This window comes from Ranitomeya imitator, unplaced genomic scaffold, assembly GCF_032444005.1.
Source record: "Ranitomeya imitator isolate aRanImi1 unplaced genomic scaffold, aRanImi1.pri SCAFFOLD_156, whole genome shotgun sequence".
Classification (NCBI taxonomy): Eukaryota; Metazoa; Chordata; class Amphibia; order Anura; family Dendrobatidae; genus Ranitomeya; species Ranitomeya imitator.
The window spans coordinates 814,867-828,009 of NW_027194471.1; positions in this window are offsets into that span (position 1 = coordinate 814,867).

Here is a 13,143-nt window from a genome sequence, read left to right on the forward strand (position 1 = left end):
GCGGGCTAGGCTTAAGGCCTGGGCACAAGTGCGGGCTAGGCTTAAGGCCTGGGCACAAGTGCGGGCTAGGCTTATGGCCTGGGCACAAGTGCGGGCTAGGCTTAAGGCCGGGGCACAAGTGCGGGCTAGGCTTAAGTCCATGGCACAAGTGCGGGCTAGGCTTAAGGCCGGGGCACAAGTGCGGGCTAGGCTTAAGGCCGGGGCACAAGTGCGGGCTAGGCTTAAGGCCGGGGCACAAGTGCGGGCTAGGCTTAAGGCCGGGGCACAAGTGCAGGCTAGGCTTAAGGCCGGGGCACAAGTGCGGGCTAGGCTTAAGGCCTGGGCACAAGTGCGGGCTAGGCTTAAGGCCGGGGCACAAGTGCGGGCTAGGCTTAAGGCCGGGGCACAAGTGCGGGCTAGGCTTAAGGCCGGGGCACAAGTGCGGGCTAGGCTTAAGGCCGGGGCACAAGTGCGGGCTAGGCTTAAGGCCGGGGCACAAGTGCGGGCTAGGCTTAAGGCCGGGGCACAAGTGCGGGCTAGGCTTAAGGCCGGGGCACAAGTGCGGGCTAGGCTTAAGGCCGGGGCACAAGTGCGGGCTAGGCTTAAGGCCGGGGCACAAGTGCGGGCTAGGCTTAAGGCCGGGGCACAAGTGCGGGCTAGGCTTAAGGCCGGGGCACAAGTGCGGGCTAGGCTTAAGGCCGGGGCACAAGTGCGGGCTAGGCTTAAGGCCGGGGCACAAGTGCGGGCTAGGCTTAAGGCCGGGGCACAAGTGCGGGCTAGGCTTAAGGTCGGGGCACAAGTGCGGGCTAGGCTTAAGGCCGGGGCACAAGTGCGGGCTAGGCTTAAGGCCGGGGCACAAGTGCGGGCTAGGCTTAAGGCCGGGGCACAAGTGCGGGCTAGGCTTAAGGCCGGGGCACAAGTGCGGGCTAGGCTTAAGGCCGGGGCACAAGTGCGGGCTAGGCTTAAGGCCGGGGCACAAGTGCAGTGCTGGCTAGGATCAAGGCAGGGGGCACAAGTGCTGGCTAGGCTTAAGGCATGGGCACAAGTGCCAGCTAGGCTTAAGGCCTGGGCACAAGTGCAGGCTAGGCTTAAGGCCTGGGCACAAGTGCAGGCTAGGCTTAAGGCCTGGGCACAAGTGCAGTGCTGGCTAGGATCAAGGCAAGGGGGCACAAGTGCTGGCTAGGCTTAAGGCATGGGCACAAGTGCTGGCTAGGCTTAAGGCATACAGCTAACTCTTTGCACTCTTTGCATAAAGGGTTAGGCACCCATAGGGGTGAAGAGCTAGCTTTCACCCCTCTACTCTGTACTTGGACATTTAGGACTAGATCCTTTGTTGTACAGTGCGGAGCCTCTCCATAACCCCATGCTCCAAGCGACCAGGCACTTCTTGTCTGTCCTCCGTAAATGGGTAATGCCTTCTTCCCCAATTACAGTCGTGCATGTGCATTCAGACGGGACAAGAGCGAAGAGCATAAAGCTGGCCCTATGTGCATAACCAACATGAAGCTGAAGACAAAAACAAACAAACAAGCATACAAGGGGCTCAAAAGTGCGGGCTGGGCTTAAGGCCTGGGCACAAGTGCGGGCTGGGCTTAAGGCCTGGGCACAAGTGCGGGCTGGGCTTAAGGCCTGGGCACAAGTGCGGGCTGGGCTTAAGGCCTGGGCACAAGTGCGGGCTAGGCTTAAGGCCTGGGCAAAAGTGCGGGCTAGGCTTAAGGCCTGGGCACAAGTGCGGGCTAGGCTTAAGGCTTGGGCACAAGTGCGGGCTAGGCTTAAGGCCTGAGCACAAGTGCGGGCTTGGCTTAAGTCCGTGGCACAAGTGCGGGCTAGGCTTAAGGCCGGGGGCACAAGTGCGGGCTAGGCTTAAGGCCGGGGCACAAGTGCGGGCTAGGCTTAAGGCCGGGGCACAAGTGCGAGCTAGGCTTAAGGCCGGGGCACAAGTGCGGGCTGGGCTTAAGGCCTGGGCACAAGTGCGGGCTAGGCTTAAGGCCGGGGCACAAGTGCGGGCTAGGCTTAAGGCCTGGGCACAAGTGCGGGCTAGGCTTAAGGCCTGGGCACAAGTGCGGGCTAGGCTTAAGGCCTGGGCACAAGTGCGGGCTAGGCTTAAGGCCTGGGCACAAGTGCGGGCTAGGCTTAAGGCCTGGTCACAAGTGCGAGCTAGGCTTAAGGCCTGGGCACAAGTGCGAGCTAGGCTTAAGGCCTGGGCACAAGTGCGGGCTACGCTTAAGGCCGGGGGCACAAGTGCGGGCTAGGCTTAAGGCCGGGGGCACAAGTGCAGGCTAGGCATAAGGCCTGGGCACAAGTGCGGGCTAGGCTTAAGGCCGGGGGCACAAGTGCGGGCTAGGCTTAAGGCCTGGGCACAAGTGCGGGCTAGGCTTAAGGCCTGGGCACAAGTGCGGGCTAGGCTTAAGGCCTGGGCACAAGTGCGGGCTAGGCTTAAGGCCTGGGCACAAGTGCGGGCTAGGCTTAAGGCCGATGCACAAGTGCGGGCTAGGCTTAAGGCCGGGGCACAAGTGCGGGCTAGGCTTAAGGCCTGGGCACAAGTGCGGGCTAGGCTTAAGGCCTGGGCACAAGTGCGGGCTAGGCTTAAGGCCTGGCCACAAGTGCGGGCTAGGCTTAAGGCCTGGGCACAAGTGCGGGCTAGGCTTAAGGCCTGGGCACAAGTGCGGGCTAGGCTTAAGACCTGGGCGCAAGTGCGGGCTAGGCTTATGGCCGGGGCACAAGTGCGGGCTAGGCTTAAGGCCTGGCCACAAGTGCGGGCTAGGCTTAAGGCCTGGCCACAAGTGCGGGCTAGGCTTAAGGCCGGGGCACAAGTGCGGGCTAGGCTTAAGGCCTGGGCACAAGTGCGGGCTAGGCTTAAGGCCTGGGCACAAGTGCGGGCTAGGCTTATGGCCTGGGCACAAGTGCGGGCTAGGCTTAAGGCCGGGGCACAAGTGCGGGCTAGGCTTAAGTCCATGGCACAAGTGCGGGCTAGGCTTAAGGCCGGGGCACAAGTGCGGGCTAGGCTTAAGTCCATGGCACAAGTGCGGGCTAGGCTTAAGGCCGGGGCACAAGTGCGGGCTAGGCTTAAGGCCGGGGCACAAGTGCGGGCTGGGCTTAAGGCCTGGGCACAAGTGCGGGCTGGGCTTAAGGCCGGGGCACAAGTGCGGGCTGGGCTTAAGGCCTGGGCACAAGTGCGGGCTAGGCTTAAGGCCGGGGCACAAGTGCGGGCTAGGCTTAAGGCCTGGGCACAAGTGCGGGCTAGGCTTAAGGCCGGGGCACTAGTGCGGGCTAGGCTTAAGGCCTGGGCACAAGTGCGGGCTAGGCTTAAGGCCTGGGCACAAGTGCGGGCTAGGCTTAAGGCCGGGGCACAAGTGCGGGCTAGGCTTAAGGCCGGGGCACAAGTGCGGGCTAGGCTTAAGTCCATGGCACAAGTGCGGGCTAGGCTTAAGGCCGGGGCACAAGTGCGGGCTAGGCTTAAGGCCGGGGCACAAGTGCGGGCTAGGCTTAAGGCCGGGGCACAAGTGCGGGCTAGGCTTAAGGCCGGGGCACAAGTGCGGGCTAGGCTTAAGGCCGGGGCACAAGTGCGGGCTAGGCTTAAGGCCGGGGCACAAGTGCGGGCTAGGCTTAAGTCCGTGGCACAAGTGCGGGCTAGGCTTAAGGCCTGGGCACAAGTGCGGGCTAGGCTTAAGGCCGGGGCACAAGTGCGGGCTAGGCTTAAGGCCGGGGCACAAGTGCGGGCTAGGCTTAAGGCCGGGGCACAAGTGCGGGCTAGGCTTAAGGCCGGGGCACAAGTGCGGGCTAGGCTTAAGGCCGGGGCACAAGTGCGGGCTAGGCTTAAGGCCGGGGCACAAGTGCGGGCTAGGCTTAAGGCCGGGGCACAAGTGCGGGCTAGGCTTAAGGCCGGGGCACAAGTGCGGGCTAGGCTTAAGGCCGGGGCACAAGTGCGGGCTAGGCTTAAGGCCGGGGCACAAGTGCGGGCTAGGCTTAAGGCCGGGGCACAAGTGCGGGCTAGGCTTAAGGTCGGGGCACAAGTGCGGGCTAGGCTTAAGGCCGGGGCACAAGTGCGGGCTAGGCTTAAGGCCGGGGCACAAGTGCGGGCTAGGCTTAAGGCCGGGGCACAAGTGCAGTGCTGGCTAGGATCAAGGCAGGGGGCACAAGTGCTGGCTAGGCTTAAGGCATGGGCACAAGTGCCAGCTAGGCTTAAGGCCTGGGCACAAGTGCAGGCTAGGCTTAAGGCCTGGGCACAAGTGCAGGCTAGGCTTAAGGCCTGGGCACAAGTGCAGTGCTGGCTAGGATCAAGGCAAGGGGGCACAAGTGCTGGCTAGGCTTAAGGCATGGGCACAAGTGCTGGCTAGGCTTAAGGCATACAGCTAACTCTTTGCACTCTTTGCATAAAGGGTTAGGCACCCATAGGGGTGAAGAGCTAGCTTTCACCCCTCTACTCTGTACTTGGACATTTAGGACTAGATCCTTTGTTGTACAGTGCGGAGCCTCTCCATAACCCCATGCTCCAAGCGACCAGGCACTTCTTGTCTGTCCTCCGTAAATGGGTAATGCCTTCTTCCCCAATTACAGTCGTGCATGTGCATTCAGACGGGACAAGAGCGAAGAGCATAAAGCTGGCCCTATGTGCATAACCAACATGAAGCTGAAGACAAAAACAAACAAACAAGCATACAAGGGGCTCAAAAGTGCGGGCTGGGCTTAAGGCCTGGGCACAAGTGCGGGCTGGGCTTAAGGCCTGGGCACAAGTGCGGGCTGGGCTTAAGGCCTGGGCACAAGTGCGGGCTGGGCTTAAGGCCTGGGCACAAGTGCGGGCTGGGCTTAAGGCCTGGGCACAAGTGCGGGCTAGGCTTAAGGCCTGGGCAAAAGTGCGGGCTAGGCTTAAGGCCTGGGCACAAGTGCGGGCTAGGCTTAAGGCTTGGGCACAAGTGCGGGCTAGGCTTAAGGCCTGAGCACAAGTGCGGGCTTGGCTTAAGTCCGTGGCACAAGTGCGGGCTAGGCTTAAGGCCGGGGGCACAAGTGCGGGCCAGGCTTAAGGCCGGGGCACAAGTGCGGGCTAGGCTTAAGGCCGGGGCACAAGTGCGAGCTAGGCTTAAGGCCGGGGCACAAGTGCGGGCTGGGCTTAAGGCCTGGGCACAAGTGCGGGCTAGGCTTAAGGCCGGGGCACAAGTGCGGGCTAGGCTTAAGGCCTGGGCACAAGTGCGGGCTAGGCTTAAGGCCGGGGCACTAGTGCGGGCTAGGCTTAAGGCCTGGGCACAAGTGCGGGCTAGGCTTAAGGCCTGGGCACAAGTGCAGGCTAGGCTTAAGGCCTGGTCACAAGTGCGGGCTAGGCTTAAGGCCTGGGCACAAGTGCGGGCTACGCTTAAGGCCGGGGGCACAAGTGCGGGCTAGGCTTAAGGCCGGGGGCACAAGTGCGGGCTAGGCATAAGGCCTGGGCACAAGTGCGGGCTAGGCTTAAGGCCGGGGGCACAAGTGCGGGCTAGGCTTAAGGCCTGGGCACAAGTGCGGGCTAGGCTTAAGGCCTGGGCACAAGTGCGGGCTAGGCTTAAGGCCTGGGCACAAGTGCGGGCTAGGCTTAAGGCCTGGGCACAAGTGCGGGCTAGGCTTAAGGCCGATGCACAAGTGCGGGCTAGGCTTAAGGCCGGGGCACAAGTGCGGGCTAGGCTTAAGGCCTGGGCACAAGTGCGGGCTAGGCTTAAGGCCTGGGCACAAGTGCGGGCTAGGCTTAAGGCCTGGCCACAAGTGCGGGCTAGGCTTAACGCCTGGGCACAAGTGCGGGCTAGGCTTAAGGCCTGGGCACAAGTGCGGGCTAGGCTTAAGGCCTGGGCACAAGTGCGGGCTAGGCTTATGGCCGGGGCACAAGTGCGGGCTAGGCTTAAGGCCTGGCCACAAGTGCGGGCTAGGCTTAAGGCCTGGCCATAAGTGCGGGCTAGGCTTAAGGCCTGGCCACAAGTGCGGGCTAGGCTTAAGGCCTGGCCACAAGTGCGGGCTAGGCTTAAGGCCGGGGCACAAGTGCGGGCTAGGCTTAAGGCCTGGGCACAAGTGCGGGCTAGGCTTATGGCCTGGGCACAAGTGCGGGCTAGGCTTAAGGCCGGGGCACAAGTACGGGCTAGGCTTAAGTCCATGGCACAAGTGCGGGCTAGGCTTAAGGCCGGGGCACAAGTGCGGGCTAGGCTTAAGTCCATGGCACAAGTGCGGGCTAGGCTTAAGGCCGGGGCACAAGTGTGGGCTAGGCTTAAGGCCGGGGCACAAGTGCGGGCTAGGCTTAAGGCCTGGGCACAAGTGCGGGCTAGGCATAAGGCCTGGGCACAAGTGCGGGCTAGGCTTAAGGCCGGGGGCACAAGTGCGGGCTAGGCTTAAGGCCTGGGCACAAGTGCGGGCTAGGCTTAAGGCCTGGGCACAAGTGCGGGCTAGGCTTAAGGCCTGGGCACAAGTGCGGGCTAGGCTTAAGGCCTGGGCACAAGTGCGGGCTAGGCTTAAGGCCGGGGCACAAGTGCGGGCTAGGCTTAAGGCCTGGGCACAAGTGCGGGCTAGGCTTAAGGCCTGGGCACAAGTGCGGGCTAGGCTTAAGGCCTGGCCACAAGTGCGGGCTAGGCTTAAGGCCTGGGCACAAGTGCGGGCTAGGCTTAAGGCCTGGGCACAAGTGCGGGCTAGGCTTAAGGCCTGGGCACAAGTGCGGGCTAGGCTTAAGGCCGGGGCACAAGTGCGGGCTAGGCTTAAGGCCGGGGCACAAGTGCGGGCTAGGCTTAAGGCCGGGGCACAAGTGCGGGCTAGGCTTAAGGCCGGGGCACAAGTGCGGGCTAGGCTTAAGGCCGGGGCACAAGTGCGGGCTAGGCTTAAGGCCGGGGCACAAGTGCGGGCTAGGCTTAAGGCCGGGGCACAAGTGCGGGCTAGGCTTAAGGCCGGGGCACAAGTGCGGGCTAGGCTTAAGGCCGGGGCACAAGTGCGGGCTAGGCTTAAGGCCGGGGCACAAGTGCGGGCTAGGCTTAAGGCCGGGGCACAAGTGCGGGCTAGGCTTAAGGCCGGGGCACAAGTGCGGGCTAGGCTTAAGGCCGGGGCACAAGTGCGGGCTAGGCTTAAGTCCATGGCACAAGTGCGGGCTAGGCTTAAGGCCGGGGCACAAGTGCGGGCTAGGCTTAAGGCCGGGGCACAAGTGCGGGCTAGGCTTAAGGCCGGGGCACAAGTGCGGGCTAGGCTTAAGGCCGGGGCACAAGTGCGGGCTAGGCTTAAGGCCGGGGCACAAGTGCGGGCTAGGCTTAAGGCCGGGGCACAAGTGCGGGCTAGGCTTAAGTCCGTGGCACAAGTGCGGGCTAGGCTTAAGGCCTGGGCACAAGTGCGGGCTAGGCTTAAGGCCGGGGCACAAGTGCGGGCTAGGCTTAAGGCCGGGGCACAAGTGCGGGCTAGGCTTAAGGCCGGGGCACAAGTGCGGGCTAGGCTTAAGGCCGGGGCACAAGTGCGGGCTAGGCTTAAGGCCGGGGCACAAGTGCGGGCTAGGCTTAAGGCCGGGGCACAAGTGCGGGCTAGGCTTAAGGTCGGGGCACAAGTGCGGGCTAGGCTTAAGGCCGGGGCACAAGTGCGGGCTAGGCTTAAGGCCGGGGCACAAGTGCGGGCTAGGCTTAAGGCCGGGGCACAAGTGCGGGCTAGGCTTAAGGCCGGGGCACAAGTGCAGTGCTGGCTTGGATCAAGGCAGGGGGCACAAGTGCTGGCTAGGCTTAAGGCATGGGCACAAGTGCCAGCTAGGCTTAAGGCCTGGGCACAAGTGCAGGCTAGGCTTAAGGCCTGGGCACAAGTGCAGGCTAGGCTTAAGGCCGGGGCACAAGTGCGGGCTAGGCTTAAGGCCGGGGCACAAGTGCGGGCTAGGCTTAAGGCCGGGGCACAAGTGCGGGCTAGGCTTAAGGCCGGGGCACAAGTGCGGGCTAGGCTTAAGGCCGGGGCACAAGTGCGGGCTAGGCTTAAGGCCGGGGCACAAGTGCGGGCTAGGCTTAAGGTCGGGGCACAAGTGCGGGCTAGGCTTAAGGCCGGGGCACAAGTGCGGGCTAGGCTTAAGGCCGGGGCACAAGTGCGGGCTAGGCTTAAGGCCGGGGCACAAGTGCGGGCTAGGCTTAAGGCCGGGGCACAAGTGCGGGCTAGGCTTAAGGCCGGGGCACAAGTGCGGGCTAGGCTTAAGGCCGGGGCACAAGTGCGGGCTAGGCTTAAGGCCGGGGCACAAGTGCAGTGCTGGCTAGGATCAAGGCAGGGGGCACAAGTGCTGGCTAGGCTTAAGGCATGGGCACAAGTGCCAGCTAGGCTTAAGGCCTGGGCACAAGTGCAGGCTAGGCTTAAGGCCTGGGCACAAGTGCAGGCTAGGCTTAAGGCCTGGGCACAAGTGCAGTGCTGGCTAGGATCAAGGCAAGGGGGCACAAGTGCTGGCTAGGCTTAAGGCATGGGCACAAGTGCTGGCTAGGCTTAAGGCATACAGCTAACTCTTTGCACTCTTTGCATAAAGGGTTAGGCACCCATAGGGGTGAAGAGCTAGCTTTCACCCCTCTACTCTGTACTTGGACATTTAGGACTAGATCCTTTGTTGTACAGTGCGGAGCCTCTCCATAACCCCATGCTCCAAGCGACCAGGCACTTCTTGTCTGTCCTCCGTAAATGGGTAATGCCTTCTTCCCCAATTACAGTCGTGCATGTGCATTCAGACGGGACAAGAGCGAAGAGCATAAAGCTGGCCCTATGTGCATAACCAACATGAAGCTGAAGACAAAAACAAACAAACAAGCATACAAGGGGCTCAAAAGTGCGGGCTGGGCTTAAGGCCTGGGCACAAGTGCGGGCTGGGCTTAAGGCCTGGGCACAAGTGCGGGCTGGGCTTAAGGCCTGGGCACAAGTGCGGGCTGGGCTTAAGGCCTGGGCACAAGTGCGGGCTAGGCTTAAGGCCTGGGCAAAAGTGCGGGCTAGGCTTAAGGCCTGGGCACAAGTGCGGGCTAGGCTTAAGGCTTGGGCACAAGTGCGGGCTAGGCTTAAGGCCTGAGCACAAGTGCGGGCTTGGCTTAAGTCCGTGGCACAAGTGCGGGCTAGGCTTAAGGCCGGGGGCACAAGTGCGGGCTAGGCTTAAGGCCGGGGCACAAGTGCGGGCTAGGCTTAAGGCCGGGGCACAAGTGCGAGCTAGGCTTAAGGCCGGGGCACAAGTGCGGGCTGGGCTTAAGGCCTGGGCACAAGTGCGGGCTAGGCTTAAGGCCGGGGCACAAGTGCGGGCTAGGCTTAAGGCCTGGGCACAAGTGCGGGCTAGGCTTAAGGCCTGGGCACAAGTGCGGGCTAGGCTTAAGGCCTGGGCACAAGTGCGGGCTAGGCTTAAGGCCTGGGCACAAGTGCGGGCTAGGCTTAAGGCCTGGTCACAAGTGCGAGCTAGGCTTAAGGCCTGGGCACAAGTGCGAGCTAGGCTTAAGGCCTGGGCACAAGTGCGGGCTACGCTTAAGGCCGGGGGCACAAGTGCGGGCTAGGCTTAAGGCCGGGGGCACAAGTGCAGGCTAGGCATAAGGCCTGGGCACAAGTGCGGGCTAGGCTTAAGGCCGGGGGCACAAGTGCGGGCTAGGCTTAAGGCCTGGGCACAAGTGCGGGCTAGGCTTAAGGCCTGGGCACAAGTGCGGGCTAGGCTTAAGGCCTGGGCACAAGTGCGGGCTAGGCTTAAGGCCTGGGCACAAGTGCGGGCTAGGCTTAAGGCCGATGCACAAGTGCGGGCTAGGCTTAAGGCCGGGGCACAAGTGCGGGCTAGGCTTAAGGCCTGGGCACAAGTGCGGGCTAGGCTTAAGGCCTGGGCACAAGTGCGGGCTAGGCTTAAGGCCTGGCCACAAGTGCGGGCTAGGCTTAAGGCCTGGGCACAAGTGCGGGCTAGGCTTAAGGCCTGGGCACAAGTGCGGGCTAGGCTTAAGACCTGGGCGCAAGTGCGGGCTAGGCTTATGGCCGGGGCACAAGTGCGGGCTAGGCTTAAGGCCTGGCCACAAGTGCGGGCTAGGCTTAAGGCCTGGCCACAAGTGCGGGCTAGGCTTAAGGCCGGGGCACAAGTGCGGGCTAGGCTTAAGGCCTGGGCACAAGTGCGGGCTAGGCTTAAGGCCTGGGCACAAGTGCGGGCTAGGCTTATGGCCTGGGCACAAGTGCGGGCTAGGCTTAAGGCCGGGGCACAAGTGCGGGCTAGGCTTAAGTCCATGGCACAAGTGCGGGCTAGGCTTAAGGCCGGGGCACAAGTGCGGGCTAGGCTTAAGTCCATGGCACAAGTGCGGGCTAGGCTTAAGGCCGGGGCACAAGTGCGGGCTAGGCTTAAGGCCGGGGCACAAGTGCGGGCTGGGCTTAAGGCCTGGGCACAAGTGCGGGCTGGGCTTAAGGCCGGGGCACAAGTGCGGGCTGGGCTTAAGGCCTGGGCACAAGTGCGGGCTAGGCTTAAGGCCGGGGCACAAGTGCGGGCTAGGCTTAAGGCCTGGGCACAAGTGCGGGCTAGGCTTAAGGCCGGGGCACTAGTGCGGGCTAGGCTTAAGGCCTGGGCACAAGTGCGGGCTAGGCTTAAGGCCTGGGCACAAGTGCGGGCTAGGCTTAAGGCCGGGGCACAAGTGCGGGCTAGGCTTAAGGCCGGGGCACAAGTGCGGGCTAGGCTTAAGTCCATGGCACAAGTGCGGGCTAGGCTTAAGGCCGGGGCACAAGTGCGGGCTAGGCTTAAGGCCGGGGCACAAGTGCGGGCTAGGCTTAAGGCCGGGGCACAAGTGCGGGCTAGGCTTAAGGCCGGGGCACAAGTGCGGGCTAGGCTTAAGGCCGGGGCACAAGTGCGGGCTAGGCTTAAGGCCGGGGCACAAGTGCGGGCTAGGCTTAAGTCCGTGGCACAAGTGCGGGCTAGGCTTAAGGCCTGGGCACAAGTGCGGGCTAGGCTTAAGGCCGGGGCACAAGTGCGGGCTAGGCTTAAGGCCGGGGCACAAGTGCGGGCTAGGCTTAAGGCCGGGGCACAAGTGCGGGCTAGGCTTAAGGCCGGGGCACAAGTGCGGGCTAGGCTTAAGGCCGGGGCACAAGTGCGGGCTAGGCTTAAGGCCGGGGCACAAGTGCGGGCTAGGCTTAAGGCCGGGGCACAAGTGCGGGCTAGGCTTAAGGCCGGGGCACAAGTGCGGGCTAGGCTTAAGGCCGGGGCACAAGTGCGGGCTAGGCTTAAGGCCGGGGCACAAGTGCGGGCTAGGCTTAAGGCCGGGGCACAAGTGCGGGCTAGGCTTAAGGTCGGGGCACAAGTGCGGGCTAGGCTTAAGGCCGGGGCACAAGTGCGGGCTAGGCTTAAGGCCGGGGCACAAGTGCGGGCTAGGCTTAAGGCCGGGGCACAAGTGCAGTGCTGGCTAGGATCAAGGCAGGGGGCACAAGTGCTGGCTAGGCTTAAGGCATGGGCACAAGTGCCAGCTAGGCTTAAGGCCTGGGCACAAGTGCAGGCTAGGCTTAAGGCCTGGGCACAAGTGCAGGCTAGGCTTAAGGCCTGGGCACAAGTGCAGTGCTGGCTAGGATCAAGGCAAGGGGGCACAAGTGCTGGCTAGGCTTAAGGCATGGGCACAAGTGCTGGCTAGGCTTAAGGCATACAGCTAACTCTTTGCACTCTTTGCATAAAGGGTTAGGCACCCATAGGGGTGAAGAGCTAGCTTTCACCCCTCTACTCTGTACTTGGACATTTAGGACTAGATCCTTTGTTGTACAGTGCGGAGCCTCTCCATAACCCCATGCTCCAAGCGACCAGGCACTTCTTGTCTGTCCTCCGTAAATGGGTAATGCCTTCTTCCCCAATTACAGTCGTGCATGTGCATTCAGACGGGACAAGAGCGAAGAGCATAAAGCTGGCCCTATGTGCATAACCAACATGAAGCTGAAGACAAAAACAAACAAACAAGCATACAAGGGGCTCAAAAGTGCGGGCTGGGCTTAAGGCCTGGGCACAAGTGCGGGCTGGGCTTAAGGCCTGGGCACAAGTGCGGGCTGGGCTTAAGGCCTGGGCACAAGTGCGGGCTGGGCTTAAGGCCTGGGCACAAGTGCGGGCTGGGCTTAAGGCCTGGGCACAAGTGCGGGCTAGGCTTAAGGCCTGGGCAAAAGTGCGGGCTAGGCTTAAGGCCTGGGCACAAGTGCGGGCTAGGCTTAAGGCTTGGGCACAAGTGCGGGCTAGGCTTAAGGCCTGAGCACAAGTGCGGGCTTGGCTTAAGTCCGTGGCACAAGTGCGGGCTAGGCTTAAGGCCGGGGGCACAAGTGCGGGCTAGGCTTAAGGCCGGGGCACAAGTGCGGGCTAGGCTTAAGGCCGGGGCACAAGTGCGAGCTAGGCTTAAGGCCGGGGCACAAGTGCGGGCTGGGCTTAAGGCCTGGGCACAAGTGCGGGCTAGGCTTAAGGCCGGGGCACAAGTGCGGGCTAGGCTTAAGGCCTGGGCACAAGTGCGGGCTAGGCTTAAGGCCGGGGCACTAGTGCGGGCTAGGCTTAAGGCCTGGGCACAAGTGCGGGCTAGGCTTAAGGCCTGGGCACAAGTGCAGGCTAGGCTTAAGGCCTGGTCACAAGTGCGGGCTAGGCTTAAGGCCTGGGCACAAGTGCGGGCTACGCTTAAGGCCGGGGGCACAAGTGCGGGCTAGGCTTAAGGCCGGGGGCACAAGTGCGGGCTAGGCATAAGGCCTGGGCACAAGTGCGGGCTAGGCTTAAGGCCGGGGGCACAAGTGCGGGCTAGGCTTAAGGCCTGGGCACAAGTGCGGGCTAGGCTTAAGGCCTGGGCACAAGTGCGGGCTAGGCTTAAGGCCTGGGCACAAGTGCGGGCTAGGCTTAAGGCCTGGGCACAAGTGCGGGCTAGGCTTAAGGCCGATGCACAAGTGCGGGCTAGGCTTAAGGCCGGGGCACAAGTGCGGGCTAGGCTTAAGGCCTGGGCACAAGTGCGGGCTAGGCTTAAGGCCTGGGCACAAGTGCGGGCTAGGCTTAAGGCCTGGCCACAAGTGCGGGCTAGGCTTAACGCCTGGGCACAAGTGCGGGCTAGGCTTAAGGCCTGGGCACAAGTGCGGGCTAGGCTTAAGGCCTGGGCACAAGTGCGGGCTAGGCTTATGGCCGGGGCACAAGTGCGGGCTAGGCTTAAGGCCTGGCCACAAGTGCGGGCTAGGCTTAAGGCCTGGCCATAAGTGCGGGCTAGGCTTAAGGCCTGGCCACAAGTGCGGGCTAGG